The 12,218-nt window shown below is 43.7% G+C and overlaps 1 pseudogene across 1 annotated transcript; it reads right to left on the reverse strand.

Annotated features, from left to right (window-relative positions):
- Positions 1-412: 412 nt before the first annotated feature.
- Positions 413-11,885, reverse strand: LOC309567440 (annotated as a pseudogene). The gene is made up of 6 exons: positions 11,726-11,885; positions 11,572-11,631; positions 11,409-11,483; positions 11,172-11,273; positions 5,579-5,982; positions 413-1,054 (listed from the first exon to the last, which is right to left on the reverse strand). The product of its transcript is annotated as an uncharacterized misc_RNA (transcript).
- Positions 11,886-12,218: the final 333 nt, after the last annotated feature.

Here is a 12,218-nt window from a genome sequence, read left to right on the forward strand (position 1 = left end):
TTCACACCTATGTGTATAGAATACACCAATATATGTAGATTATTCACTCATATCTATGAGCAGAGTGTATCAATAGATAAATAATGATCTGGGCCGTTTGAAGGAATTTGGGGGCTCCAAACAAAATGGACATGGAGGCCCCCCCCCCCGCACACAAGCCTACAGGAACCACAGCATAGCCATACAGTTTAAGTTCACCCACACTTTATATAAATAAAAAATGAAAAGTGCAAATACTGCTTGAAAAAATATTTGAAATTTGAACATTTTCAACAATTGAACATTTCCAAAAACACCACTGTACCATAAAATCAAATATACATTAAAAAGTGCACAATAACTAAATCTAACATACTTACTCACACACACTCACATTAACATTTTTCAGTTCTCACAAACACGTGCAAATTATCTAAAACTGTTCTTTGCAAGCCTTGTTTTCTGCAAAGGCAATCACAATGTCCTCCATGTCCAAAGACTGGCGAACATTACGCTCAATTGACATAAGTGCCAGTCCTGTGAGCCTTTCTTGGCCCATGGTGGACCTCATGTAATTTTTTATCAGCTTCAAAGCTGAAAAGCTCCTCTCACCAGAGGCCACTGACACAGGGAGAGTCAGAAGTTGACGCAAAGCAATGCTTAAATTACTGTACAAAACCAGTAGCTTCTCACTGTATATGTAATTAAGTATGTCAAATGGGGAAGTGGCTACATGGTCCGGAAAAGTGTAGAGAGATGAATTGATCTCAAGTGCCAAGTCATCAGCATCAATGTCATGGAGGGTTTGTTCCAATTTTTTGCATCGTTCATGAAGCTTTCCATTCTTTATTGTCTGCTTCATGTTGTCCTTTGAGAACAGAAAGTCATAAAGGTCATAAACACCCTTCAATCTTTAAAACCTGTCACTTAGGCTTCTGAGGGCAGTGTCAACCATTGGCAGAAAGAAGTCTCGTCTGGAGTAGACTGAGTTTCCTCTGTACCTTCATATAGAGAAGATGTCTTTTATTTTTACGCTGCCTTTTCTCAGGAAGGGTCATTTCCATATCCAGATTTTCTGCAATGTCTTTTGCATCAGTTTGACAGGAAGCAATCCCATTTTCCCTGAAGTCTTCAAGGTAGTCTTTTACTCCTTCTGTTTACTCCTTCTGTTTCTTACATAGTAGGTGAGGTTGAATAAAGACAATAGTCCATCCAGTTCAACCTATGTAGGTGTGTGTCACTGTAATCATCTAACATAGCCCTTAATCTCCTGATCCTTGAGATGTAAGTCTAAGAGTCTTTTGAAAGACACCATACTACCCGCAGAAACCACCTCTTGTGGTAGACAATTCCACAATCTTGTAGCCCTAACAGTAAAGAACCCTCCTCGTTGCCTGAGGTTAAAACGCTTCTCCTCTAATCGCATTGTATGTCCTCGAGTCCTCATGCAATTCCTTCGAATGAACAGCTTTTTTTCTAAGCTGAGATCCCCATTAAGATATTTATAAATTGCTATCATGTCCCCTCTCAGACGTCTCCTCTCCAGGGAAAATAAATCGAGCGATTGCAGCCGCTCTTCATAGTTAAGGTCCTCCAACCCCCTAATCAGTTTAGTTGCCCTTCTCTGGACTTTCTCCAGCTCCAACACATCCCTCCTGAGGACTGGCGACCAGAACTGGACAGAATACTCCAGATGCGGTCGGACCAGAGTTTTATAAAGTGGAAGGATTATAGTCTTATCTCTGGAATACATCCCTTTCTTTATGCATGCTAATATTCTGTTGGCTTTGGAAGCTGCCGCTTGACATTGCATGTTGTTGCCTAATCTATCATCAACCAAGACTCCCAGATCTTTCTCCATTTTTGATTCCCCTCCCAACGTGTATTGTGTTTTTATGTTTTTAGTCCCCAAGTGAAAAACCTTACACTTCTCCACGTTAAACCTCATTTGCCATGTCGTTGCCCACTCCGTAATTTTGTCCAGGTCATTCTGTAGGATATCTGCTTCATGCTGTGCAGTTATTGCCCTGGCCAATTTTGTGTCCTCTGCAAAAACTGATAACGAACTACTGATCCCGTCCTCAATGCTGTTTATGAATAAATTGAACAAGGTTGGTCCCAGGACTGAGCCCTGGGGAACCCTGCCTACTACCTCAGACCAGTCTGAGTATGCGCTGTTTATTACCAGCCTTTGGACACAGCCTTTTAGCCAGTTCCGTATCCAAGAGCAAACCCTGCTGTCGATACCTGCAGACCTTATTTTATAAATTTAGCGCTTGTGGGGAACTGTATCAAACGCCTTAGCGAAATCCAAGTACACCACATCCACTGGTCTGCCCCTATCCAGCTCACAGCTCACCTCCTCGTAGAATGCTAAGAGATTGGTTTGACAAGAACGCCCATTTGTAAACCCATGCTGGTTACTACTAATGATGTTGTTGTCTTTAGCATATTCTACGATATAGTCCCTTATCATCCCCTCCAAAAGTTTACATATTATTGATGTCAAGCTGACAGGCCTATAATTTCCCGGGATATGCCTCTGGCCCTTTTTGAATATCGGAATCACGTTAGCCTTCCTCCAATCCCCTGGTACATCTCTTGTCCTAATACTGTCAGCAAAGATCAGGAACAGTGGTCTAGATATAACCTTACTGAGTTCCTTGAGAACTCTCGGATGTACGCCATCCGGGCCTGGTGATTTGTTAGTGTTAAGTTTATCCAGTCTTTCCCTGATTTCACCCTCTGTTAGCCATAGTGGCAAGTCCTGTGTATTACTACTAACCATACAGTCCTGGTCAGTGTACCCCTCCGTTTCCTGTGTAAAGACTGACGAGAAAAAAGCATTTAGCACGGTTGCTTTTTCAGTGTCCTCTGTAACCATCCTCCCATCATCGTTAATTATGTGTGCAATATGCTCTGCCCTAGTTTTTTTGCTGTTGATATATTTAAAGAATTTCTTTGGGTTTTTTTTTACTATCCTCCGCTATTTGTCTCTCAAAGTTGATTTTAGCCATCTTGATTTCTTGTTTACTTTTCTTATTTGCCTCCTTGTATTGCTGGAAAGCCGATACTGTGCCCTCTGATTTATATTTCTTGAAGGCCAATTTTTTTCCCCTAATAAGTTTTTTAACACTACGGTTTAGCCAGCCAGGTTTGGCTTTGTCTCTTCTAAATTTATTTCCCATAGGAATGCACTGCAAGATGCATTTGTTTAATATGTTCCTAAAGCATTCCCATTTTTCCTCTGTGGTCAGTGATCCCAGGGTTCGGTCCCAGTTTACCCTTTCCATCAATGAGTACAATTTTGGAAAGTTTGCCCGTCTGAAGTTTAGGGTTCTTATGTTCCCCACTTGCCTTTTTATATTGTTATTTACGCTAAATGTGATCATCCTGTGATCACTAGAGCCCAGGTTGTCCTGGACTCCTACCTCCGAGATTATGTCTGGGTCATTAGTGATCAATAGATCCAGGACTTTATTTTCTCTAGTAGGAGAATCCACCAACTGTGACATGTAATTATCCAGTAAGGTTTCCGTGAATAGACGGCCTTCTGTGAGTGTGCAGTCCCCTCTTCCCAGTCAATGTCGGGATAATTGAAGTCCCCCAATATGATGACTGATCCCAGTTTTGCCACTTTACCCATTAGTGCTAAAAATTCCAGCTCTACCTCCTCCCCTTGGTTAGGTGGCCTATAGCAAACCCCCACAACTACTTTTCCCTTATCTTCTTCCCTATCGAGTTCAACCCACACAGATTCTAAATCCATGCTCATCCCATCCGTAATGTCACTCCTTTCTAGCACCTTTATATTGTTCTTGACATAGAGACATACCCCTCCCCCTCTTTTTCCTACCCTGTCCTTCCGGTACACCGAATACCCTTGGATATTGGCCAGCCAGTCATGTGAGGGGTCGAACCAAGTTTCTGTTATTCCCACAAGGTCTATGTCCTCCTCATGTACTAACATTTCCAACTCATCCATCTTATTAGCTAGGCTCCTGGCATTAGCATATACCCCTCTTAGTTTTACGGAAGTTAAACGTGATTGGCGGTTATGTTTATTTCTGTTTGGTCTGCGGTTTTCCCGCACAGACCCGCCAATTGATGTTGTCGACCTACTGTCGCTGCTGACCCTACAACTGCCTTCAGTCCTCTGCTCCCTCCTGACTGATTCTACTTCTGAGTCCTCCCCCCCTCTCCTAGTTTAAAAGCCCCTCCAACTTGGTGGCCATCTTTCTCCCAAAAGAGCTGTACCATCCCCATTAAGGTGCAGCCCATCCTTACTAAAGAGCTGGTAGCCGACTGAGAAGTCAGCCCAGTTCTCCAGGAACCCAAACCCCTCCTTCCTACACCAATTCCTCAGCCACTTGTTAACTTCCCTAATCTCCTTCTGCCTCTCTTGTGTGGCTCGAGGTACAGGCAGTATTTCAGAGAAAACCACCTTGGAGGTCCTTTTCCTCAATCTATTACCTAAGTCCCTGAAATCATTCTTAAGGATCCTCCACCTACCTTTAACTTTGTCATTAGTGCCCACATGCACCATGACCGCTGGGTCATCCCCAGCCCCGCACAACAATCTGTCTGCCAGATGTGCGATGTGCCGAACTCGGGCGCCCGGTAAACAGCAAACTGTTCGGTTCACGAGATCTTTTTTACAGATTGCCCTCTCTGTCCTCTTGATAATTGAGTCCCCAACTACCACAACCTTTCTAACCTTTCCTGAGTTACGGCCCCCCTTCTTCCTGGAGCCGTCCCTCCCCTGGCAGCTGGGGGAGGGCGCATGCTCCAGCACTGCCACCCCTGAGTTGATATCCCCCTCAACCTGCAACTCGGCAAACATGTTAGTGTCTATCAACTCAGGACTGGCCTCCCTGACACTCCTCCCCCTAACATTCCTAACGGTCACCCAGCTGCGTGCCTCTGCTGCTTGCGTCTCTTCTATTCCTCCCTCCTCTATGCTGGCCCCTGCCAGCGCCTGATGGGTAATGTCCAAGCTCCTTTCCAGGTTGTAGATGCCACGCAGTCTTGTCACTGTGTTCTCTAGATCCAAGATGTGGGCTTCCAGAGCAACAAGTCGCTCACATCTTGCACAGCAGTATTCGTCCTCGATTGGTTCATCAAGGAACGCATACATGGCGCAAGAAATGCAATCCTGTCGGACATTATTACCCACTACTCTATGGGGATAATATTTACGGCCTGCTCTTCCTTACCTACACTACCTCTAACTTCCCTGGTACTAAACCTGGGGTACCCACCAGTCGCTAATACCCTCACCAGTCACTAGATACTCACCAGTCGCAAGGATACTCACCAGTCACAAGGATACTCACCAGTCGCAAAGATACTCACCAGTTTCTGATCTAAGTGTTTCCATGGAAACATTTGGACTTTGTAGCAGCTTGCTGACATGATTGATCTGGAACAAAACATTGTACCAGGTCATTGCGCAAAGTAGAAAAGACCAGGTCTTCAACTCACCATGTAAGCTTTTAGCAGTGGACATGGTCTCTGAGTCCCCCTTCTGTATAGCAATTGTCTGGAGTGCAGACAATGCATCCAGGATTTCTGGTAACTGGTATCGCACCACCTTCACGCAGTCAATCCGAGCTTCCCATCTTGTAGTTGACAAAGGTTTTAAAGTGAACTGCTTTACAAGTTCCTTTAGAACTGCCCAGCGTTGCACAGAGGAACTGAATAAGTTATAGAGTCTTTGCAACACACCAAAGAAGGAGATGGACAGCACTGAGGACTTGGCAGCATCTGACACAACCAGGTTAAGTGTATGACTGCTGCATGGAATGTAAAATGCTTTGCTGTTCAATTGCAAAATTCTTGTCTGAACACCCTGTTTATGGCCCATCATATTGCTGCCATTGTCATAAGACTGACCACGGCAGTCAGAAAGACTCAGGCTGTGTTTCTGCAGGTGGTCAAGCAGGACTTCAGTCAGGCCCTTACCAGTTGTGTCTTCAACATCTAAAAATCCAAAGAAATGTTCTGCAATGGACACAGATGGTTCGCAATTGACTATTCTCAGAACAATGGAAAGCGGTTCTTATGACTGACATCAGGAGTGCAATCCATAATAACAGAGTAATACTTTGCTCTGTTGTAGTGTATTAACACAGACAAGCTGTACAGGTTGCTTCTTTATTCACTGCACATCAGCATGCAACTAACTTCAGCCACACCCAGCTCCCAGACATATACATAATTGTAACATTTTGCAGACAGCAACTTAACCCGTTGCTTACCATACTACATTCCCTCCTCTCTTTGAATAAAACATAACATGCACAACGTATTAATAAGATTAACAAAATGCATGGATGAACAACTAAAAATTTAACCTATAAACTCCTGACTATACACATAGTCCTTAAGGTAGGCCGGTGGATTTGTTGCTCGTTTTTCTCTTGGCCATTCCGATGTGGATGGTTGTGGATTGAAGTCTGGATCACTGGCAGTATCATCACTACTCTTTGCCTGTTCGCCATCTTCCGATACTTGACCTTCTGACTCAATAAATTTCTTCACAAATGAGGAATTACGCACTTTTGTGTGTCCATCTAAATCCTCTAAAACCACTTGAGTACCTCTTTTCTCCTTTACAACATAAGGCTCAGGTTCAAAGGACGGAGCCAGTTTGTTAAACCGATCACTTTGAAGCAACACCTTATCACCCTGTTGAAGGCCACTAGGTTGACAATGGCGGCGGTGGTTTGCATACTGTTCAGCCCGGATCTTCCTTTCCTCATCAATATGCCGAAAAGGTTTCAGACTTGTAGGAGGACCCCCAATGTCTGGCAATTTTGTCCTGAATTTGCGACCACAAAGAAGTTCCGCAGGACTAACGCCAGTGACAGTATGCGGAGTTGTGCGATAAGCCAAAAGAAAACGCCACAGTTCCTTTTTCCAGTCTCTTCTCTCTAAATGAGCAATCCGCAAAGCTTTCAGCAAGGTTCGTTGCACTTCCCCGTTAGCCTGTGGCCAGTATGGAGTTGTACGATGATGTTCAATAGCATTTGATTTCAGATAATCCTGAAATTCCTGAGAAGTAAATTGGGCACCATTATCACTCACAATCCGTTTAGGCAACCCATGAGATGCAAAAATGCTCTCCAACCCCTCAATTACAGTTGATGATGTAGCTTTAGTGAGAACTACCACCTCTTGCCACCTTGAATAATAGTCCACAACAACTAAAAGATGGTGTCCAGATGGAATGTCGCACAGATCAATGGCTAAATCTTCCCATGGTCCCTCAGGTAGAACAGTGTGAGTTACTGGTTCTGGTTTAGGTTTGCTGCCCACCAACTGACATGCTCGACATGAAGAAACCAAACATTCCACATCCTTGTCAATTCCTGGCCACCAGACTTTCTCACGTAATCTTTGTTTGGTGCGTACAATGCCTTGATGGCCCTCATGGGCTAAATGTAATGTACGTTTCCGTAAGTCTTTAGGCATCACAATACGATTGCCACGTAGAACTAGTTGTCCTGCAATACTCAGCTCTTGTTTGATTCTGTGATAGCTTGGGTCACAATCCACCCAAACCCCTTGTCTTACACATTTTCTCAACCGAGCAATTTCCGGATCCACAGATGACAATTCTTCAACCTCCCGTGGTGTCAATGCCTGAGGCATGGCGTTAGTAGCCACAAAACGAATGTACTCTTCTGCCAGGTTATGAACAGGTGCAGAAGACTGAGGCAATCTGGAAAGTGCATCTGCCGCATTAGTCGGTCCAGGTCTGTACCGCACTGTAAAGCGATATGGTAACAATCTGAGAACCCATCTCTCAATTCTGGCGGATGGTTTTGAGCGTGGCGAATATATCACTTCCAGAGGCTTGGGGTCTGTGATGATTTCAAAATCAAGGCCGTAGAGATAGGTGTGAAACCTTTCACATCCCCAAACAACAGCCAAAGCTTCTTTCTCGGTCTGAGAATAACGTCTCTCTACATCAGTGAGGGATCTGCTTGCATACTGAATAGGCCTGTAATCACCTGTGCATTGTCTCTGAACCAAGATGGCGCCTAACCCCACAGGGCTAGCATCGACAATAACTTGGGTGTGTGCAGTAGAATTGAAATAAGCCAAAGTTGTGGCGCAAGTCAGCCGTCTCTTAAGTTCATCAAATGCACCTTGTTCCAAAAAGCTCCACTTCCACGGGACTGCTTTGCGAGTCAACACTCTCAAAGGTTCACTGACAGTCGCCATATCTGGAATAAACTTGGCACAGTAATTCACTAGCCCAAGAAAACTGCGTACTTCTGCAGGGTTTTCAGGATTTCTGGCATCAGACACAGCTTTAATTTTACAGTCCTCCGGACCAATGCCCCTGTCAGACAGCACATGGCCCATAAAAGTCATTTTATTCATTTGAAATGTGCATTTCTTCTCATTTAACGTTAACCCTTTCTCCTTCAAGCGATTTAGCACTGCACGGAGACGTTCGTCGTGCTCCTGTGTGTTTGTTCCCCACACAATTATATCATCAGAAATGTTATGTGTGCCTTCACAACCATGTAGCACTTGCTGAATCACATGTTGATAGGCCTCCGGTGCGGACGATACGCCAAACATCAACCTCTTGTATCTAAAAAGACCTTTATGGCTTGCAAATGTAGTGATGACTCTAGATGCTGGGGTCAATTCATTCTGATGATAACCCCATTTCAAATCCAGTTTACTGAAGACACTTGCCCCATTCATTGCATGCAGAACATCTTCAATAGTGGGAATTGGATGTCTCTCTCTCTGCACAGCTTGGTTAGCACATCTCATGTCCACACAAATCCGAATATCTGTGCCCTTTGGTACAACAACTAACGGCGATACCCACGGAGTGGGCCCTTCCACAGGTTCAATAATGTCAAGGTCTAGCAGCTCTGCCAGTTTGTGCTCAACAGGTGATCTCAGGCTATAAGGAAGTCTGCGTACTGGCTGTGCAATAGGCTTTACATGTGGATCAATGTGAAGCTCCAACTGAAAATCCTTTAATTTTCCAAACCCAGAGAAGCAATCTTTAAATTCCTCTTTCAATGCAGAAATAGCAGGAGACACCATATTCACTCTTGCGCTGCCTACATCACGGCCAATCTGTAACACCCCTAGTGCCATTGCGGTTTGACGACCAAGCAGAGGCGACCCTGTGCCATCTACAACATAGAATTCGGTCTGCAATGGAGGACCAGTCTCATGTGTTTGAACAGAGGTATAAAATTTGCCTTTAAGTTGCAGTGGTGTACTGGAGCCATAAGTATAAATCTGTTTAGTGGTGTTACACAATTTAAGGTGATTTTCTCTGCCATTAAGACTGTGCCAAGAAGCCAAGTCCATAACATTGCATGTAGCTCCAGAGTCAATCAACACTGACACATCTGTATTTCCAATCTTAATGGTTAATGTCCCAGCTTGCAGAGAACACAGGGAGAATATAAATTCACAGTCAGGAGCACTCTCTTTATCCTCAGCTATAACATTTACTTGTGCAGATTGTCCTTTGGTTTTGTTATCTCTGGTTGTACTTCTACACACAGCTGCAAAATTACCTGTCTTTCCACAAGCATAGCACATTTTATTCTGTACCACAGTGCAGTCCTGACTTGTGTGTCCCACCCTGCTACATTTATTGCAGGTGATATGTAAAGTCCTCTTTGGAAAACTCGCTTTCCTACTCCAGATATTCCTATTATTATAGGTAGGTTTGGAGACTGTATTGACAGATGCAGTGTTCTTGGTTTCAATATGCAGAGCCTGGAGCTCAGACAGTTCAATGGCTCTTGCAATCTCCTGCAGACTAGTAAGTGTGAGACTAGGTTCTCTCAATAATCTCCTCCTGAGGTGCACAGATGTGCATTTCTCTATGACCTGATCTCTGATTATCTCCTCAGTTACAGTCCCAAAATCACAAGACTTTGCCAGATATTTCAGCCTAGTCACATAACTGTCTGTGGTTTCTCCCAGTTCTTGCACAGCCTGTCTAAACTTATATCTTTCATAGGGAATATTTTTCTTTGGCTCAAAGTACTCACTCAGTCTATTCATGGCTGTCTCATAGTCTGAATCTTCCCCTGTTGCTCCCAGGGTTTCAAAAATGTCCTGAACTTGAGGTCCAGCTAGATGCAGCAGCATGGCTCTCTTCTGAGCAGGTGCAGTCACTCCTGTGGCTATAACATAGAACTGAAATCCCTTCTTCCACTTGTCCCAGCGCTGTGAGAGACTAGTGTGGTCTCCAGACACATCAAACGGTCCGATAGCTGGTAAATTCAGAAAGCTAGCCATCCTCGTCGCCAAAATGTAGTGTATTAACACAGACAAGCTGTACAGGTTGCTTCTTTATTCACTGCACATCAGCATGCAACTAACTTCAGCCACACCCAGCTCCCAGACATATACATAATTGTAACATTTTGCAGACAGCAACTTAACCCGTTGCTTACCATACTACATCTGTGTACTCTTCTCACAATCTTTTCCAGTACCTTGTTTCCAATTAGTGCAATTATTTCATTTTGAATAGTTCCACTCAAGTAATGCACTCTTCTTGTCTCTTGGTTTTGTATCCTTCTTATGTGTTCAACCATAACTGCATCGAACTGTGCCATCAGTTCAACTTGTGCGAGAAAATTCCCATTGTGTGGGTCATACAACTCACTTGTGGTCCCTCTTAAAGCCTGGTTGCGTTCTGCTAAGTGACAAATTAAGGCAATCACTCTCCTCATGACACCTTTCCAATGCTCAATCTCGATCCGCATCAAGTCTTGTTGTCTTTGATCTATGGTTGTATTGTTTTGCAGTCTCCTCTGCAGCTCTTGCCAGTTTGTCATATTGTCACAATGCCCCTTTGAATATTCATGTGCTTTTAAATGATGAGCTAGGTTCCTCCATGTACGGAAGCCACGGTTGCTTAAGGCATTGTCATGCTTCCCAAAAACAGTGCAGGCAAAACAGAACCCCGAGTCTGTGCTCATGGAATATAACATCCATGATCGAAGAATTTTCTCACCATTTTTCATGGTTCTCATGTAATTGTCATTTGTGAATCTTCGAGGTGGATTCTCAGAATTTTGGGGGAAAACAATGTTTGTAACTTGCACTGGTCCTTTTTTAACTATCAGTCGACCCTGCGCAGTGGCCAGCAGTCCTATCTGCTATAATGACAGTGCTTGTGGTACCTTGAGCTGTAGAGGAAACCTCAGTGTTGGGAAGTGGTGCAGACTCAATTTCTGTTCTGGATGCAGTGTCTTCCACTGTGAGAGATGGTATTGATGGTGTAGCTGGGGAAAAATAATGTTTTTATTAATATAATCCATCTGTTCAGGTACAGAATGCATCAGTGACTCTGAATCAGAGTCTCTGATCAAACTCTGGGCTGTGCAGGATATCAGCTATAATTATAGAGCTCGTGGTACCTTGTGCTATAGAGGAAACATCAGCACTAAGAAGTGATGCATCTGTTGATGTTGAGGATGAAGTTGATTGTGTAGCTGGGAAAATAATTGAAAAAAAAAATCTGAAATTACCTGTGGAGTACATTTTGCCATTTCACTGTTAGCATATTGAAATTCACTCTACCTTCATCAGTGGAGATATCCTTAGGAAGAGCATGAGGGCTGAGAAATTTAAGCAAAGCACCTTGAGGGAGAAAGATGGTAACACTTTATAAATTACACCATTTTTACAAGACTGACAAGTAGAGCTATTTTATCCAGTGTAATTTATCACTTACCACTATCTTGTTTTTTCTTATCCTCCTCTTCCTTTCTCTTCTTTCTCTTCTGGCTTCCTGAAGCATATGTCCGCTTCATGACTGGTAATAATACCAGATTACAGTTGTGTAATATTTCTTCCCAGTCCCCATCTTCCACATCCCCCACATCCTTGTCCATTTAGATTTAATTTTCAAGAACGTAGAGAATAATTTCTCAGAGTCCACTTCTAAACTCGTGTCCAAGGTGGGACAGACTGATAAGTGGGGGAGAGACTAATGTCCATGCTGCTAAATTCTGGCAAATGCAATGTTATGCGACAATGCGAGAAGGACTGACAGATTTGGGGCAGTAAGGGAGGGAAAGCAGTAATTGAGGCGGGCACTGATTGTAATGGAGGGCTACGAAGGAGGGCAGTAGAAGGCAAGGCAGACTGGTATCCACTAAGATCTCTGATCATCTTATACAGCTTTATGTTTTTCATTAAACTTAAGTGACTCCTATACAACAAGT

This window comes from Pelophylax lessonae (assembly GCF_965119305.1).
Source record: "Pelophylax lessonae genome assembly, chromosome: 11".
NCBI classification, from domain to species: Eukaryota; Metazoa; Chordata; class Amphibia; order Anura; family Ranidae; genus Pelophylax; species Pelophylax lessonae.